This window comes from Ceratotherium simum, chromosome 27, assembly GCF_057802395.1.
Source record: "Ceratotherium simum simum isolate JZ-2026a chromosome 27, ASM5780239v1, whole genome shotgun sequence".
NCBI classification, from domain to species: Eukaryota; Metazoa; Chordata; class Mammalia; order Perissodactyla; family Rhinocerotidae; genus Ceratotherium; species Ceratotherium simum.
Window position 1 is genome coordinate 8,650,045 of NC_141926.1, and position 3,813 is coordinate 8,653,857.

Genomic DNA, 3,813 nt, shown 5'->3' on the forward strand with positions numbered 1-3,813 from the left:
CAAGAGTCTCCTCTGGACCCCAACACTGGGAGACACAGCTCATGCTGTCCCCAGGTGCCCACACAGCTTTAATGTTACTGCAGGTTATCATCCAAGTATTCTACCCAGCTCTTCTTTCTGAATTTCACCCCTCAGCTCACCACCAAAAGTTATCTTCCATGGCACCTTCCTCTGGGTGTTCATTCCACTCTTGAGTGGCAGCCAAGAACCTATTATTGACTAGTTCTATCTCTTACCACTTAATTGTCCACCCCAGTTTTAACTGAGCATGTTATATGTTCACAGTTTGATCACCTGAGACCAAAAATGTAGAATATTTGTTCCTGCCCCTTAGACACCTTGAGAGTCCATGAGTGATGGCTGGGCATTATGACATCAGCCCATGACAAAGCAGAGCATAAAGTGAGGTCTTGTGCCTAAGGGACAGCTGGACTTTTCCAGGGGAATCTTCTTGTACTTTGCAAGTATAAGATTAGGCTAGCCAGCTTGCCAAAGATGGTCCTGCATATCTTTACTCAGCCCAGTGGTTCCACATCTAAAACAAGAGCTATACAGGGACAACGGTGACCTCGCACATGTGTACAGGATTCTGAAATGATGACACAAATATCTGCCTGTATTGGCAAAGTAGTCTTTCCTCCCCCACTGTCTGTACAAACTGTGCTCTGGGAAAAAAATACTAGCATCCACGTGGTGCCTGGTTACCCAGGACATGCATGGCTGCTGCCATGGCAACCTGCAGCCTATCAGCATGGACCTCTCCATGGAGTCTCTGAGGAGAACTGGCAGAGGCCCCAGGAGGCTGAGGCTCCTGAGGGCTGCTCCACCTGCAGACAGGCTTAGGGGAGACCAAAGAGATATGGGGCAGTGCCTAGGCAAATAGGTACTCTTTCAGCACACCAGGTATAGGATATTCCTATCCCTTCCTCCTAGGATGGCATGAACTTAGGTGGCCAAGTTGCTCCTAAAAAAGCTGCTCTTTAAGCCATCATCCCAGACCACTCACACGCCCACACCAAAATCACATTTGCCTTAAAAAAAAAAAAGATTCCAAAACTAAATTCACATTATCTGGTGTAATGAATGTCCAAGAGCTGCCATTTTATTAATCATTAAATAAACTCTGCCTAAAAAATTAAGATTGGTCCAAACAACTAGTTAAATCACGTTTCAATAATAAGCCCAAGTACAGACAAAAGTGATTTTAAAAATTTACTTACGGATTGTCTTAGAAAATTTTATTTCAAATCAGAGCTGTTCATTTTTGCCCCCAAGATGCAAAGTCCCCAGAATACTATTTCTCCTTGAACTTGCCATCTTCCTTCTGGCTTTGAACCTCAGCATAGATGCCTTTACGTTGGCATAAAAGGTGAAGTAGAAATTAGCACTGAAGCTTTCAGAGTTAAATTCAGTCTGACTCCATGAATCTTGCAGGAATAAACTTTGGTAACCAGGAACAACTCTGCAGCAATCCCACTGGACACTAGTCTTAGGGAAATTTTGGACATGGTGGGGCTCAAGATGAGGACATTAGTGTTCATATCTCTGAGTCATGCCCACACTATGCGAGTCAGGCCAGATCAGATCCCAGAGTCTGCAGCTTACCTGGTCAGCTGGCTATGTCCAGATAGGGCACTAGAGAATACATGAGAACTTTCCACAACATGAACAACCACACTGGAAGACTTTACTTCAGTCTTATTTTCTAATTCTGTTACAACAGGCATCAACAAGACATGTGGCCTGATACCGCATGGTTCCTCTCTATTTGTGTCTTTATATAGTTTTTTTCCTTTTCTAAAAGAAAGAAGACTCTTCTGAACATTATGCAATGCAGTGATAGCGTTTCCACTCCTTCATAACTAACAAATGTAGCAACCCCCTCCCCACATACACACATGCACATATACACATGCATACACATACACGCACACACACTTATCCTTCCTAATCAGGTACGAGCTGGTCCACATAAGCGAATTTCCAGAAAACCAAAGCCTGAAGAATAACCATCACTTTCCCCCCACCATCATTGTGGTGTTCTTTCTAAAATGTACCATATGCTTCCTGAACCCACAGGCAACAGGTCGTAAAGTAGCCCTTCTTTTCATCGTTTTGTAGGAAACCTGGATTCAGTCTGAGGAGACCGGAATTCTGGCATTGGTTCCATCTCCAGACGAGCTGTGTGGTCTTCGCTAAATCATTGAACTGCTCTGGAACAGTTTTCTTGTCTCTCTGTTTTTTTTAATTGCTAAACTTTATTTTTTAGAGCAGTTTTAGGTTCACAGCAAAATTGAATGGAAAGTACAGAGAGTTCCTATATACCCCCTATCCCCACAAATGCACAACCTCCTCCATTATCAGCATCCTCCACCAGAGTGGTACATTTGTTACAATCTACGAATCTACATTGACTCATTATTATCACCCAAAGTTTGTTGTTTACATTAGAGCTCACCCTTGGTGTTGTACATTCTATGGGTTTTCACAAATGTATAAAGACATGTATCCACCATTACAATATCATACAGAGTAGTTTCACTGCCCTAAAAATCCTCTGTGCTCTGCCTATTCATCTCTCCCTCCCCCCTAATCCTTGGCAATCACTGATCTTTTTACTGTCTCCATAGTTTTGCCTTTTCCAGAATGCCATATAGCTGGAATCATACAGTATGTAGCCTTTTCAGATTGGCTTCTTTCACTTAGTAATATACATTTAAGGTTTCTCCATGTCTTTTCATGGTTTGATAGCTCATTTCTTTTTAGTGCTGAATAGTACTCCATTGTCTGGATGTACCACAGTTTATTTATCCATTCACCTACTGAAGAGCATCTCGGTTGCTTCCAACTTTTGGCAATTATGAATAAAGCTGCTGTAAATATTTGTGTGCAGGTTTTGTGTGGACATAAAGTTTTCCACTCATTTGGGTAAACACCAAGGAGCATGATTCCTGGATGATATGATAAAACTACGTTTGGTTTTGTAAGAAACTACTAAACTGTCTTCCAAAGTGGCTGCACCATTTTGCATTCCCACCAACAATGAATGAGAGTTCCTGTTGCTCCACATCCTCACCAGCATTTGGTGCTGTCAGTATTTTGGATTTTGGCTATTCTAATAGGTGCACACTGATATCTCATTGTTGTTTTCATTTGCATTTCCCTGATGACATATGATGTGGAGCATCTTTTCATATGCTTATTTGCCTTCTGTATATCTTCTTTGGGAGATGTCTTTTCAGGTCTTTGCCCATTTTTTCTTATTGTTGAGTTTTAAGAGTTCTTTGTCTATTTTAGATAACAGTCCTTTATCAGATCTGTCTTTTGCAAATATTTTCTTCCCATCTGTGGTTTGTCTTCTCATTCTGTTGACAGTGTCTTTTGAAGAGCAGAAATTTTTAATTTCAATGAAGACCAGCTTATCAATTCTTTCCTTCATGGATCATGCCTTTGGTGTTGTATTTTAAAAGTCATTGCCATACCCAAGGTCATCTCGGTTTTCTTGAAGGTTATCTTCTAGGAGTTTCGTAGTTTTGCATTTTACATCTAAATCTATGATTCATTTTGAGTTAACTTTTGTGAAGGGTGCAAGATCCATGTCTAGATTCATTTTTTTGTATGTGAATATACTGTTTTTCCAGCACCACTTGTTGAAAAGACTGTCTTTGCTCCATTGTATTGCCTTTTCTCCTCTGTCAAAGATCAGTTGACTATATTTATAGATGTCTGTTTCTGGACTTTCTGATCTGTTCCATTGACCTATTTGTCTATTCTTTCACCAATACCACACTTTCTTGCTAACTGTAGCTTTAT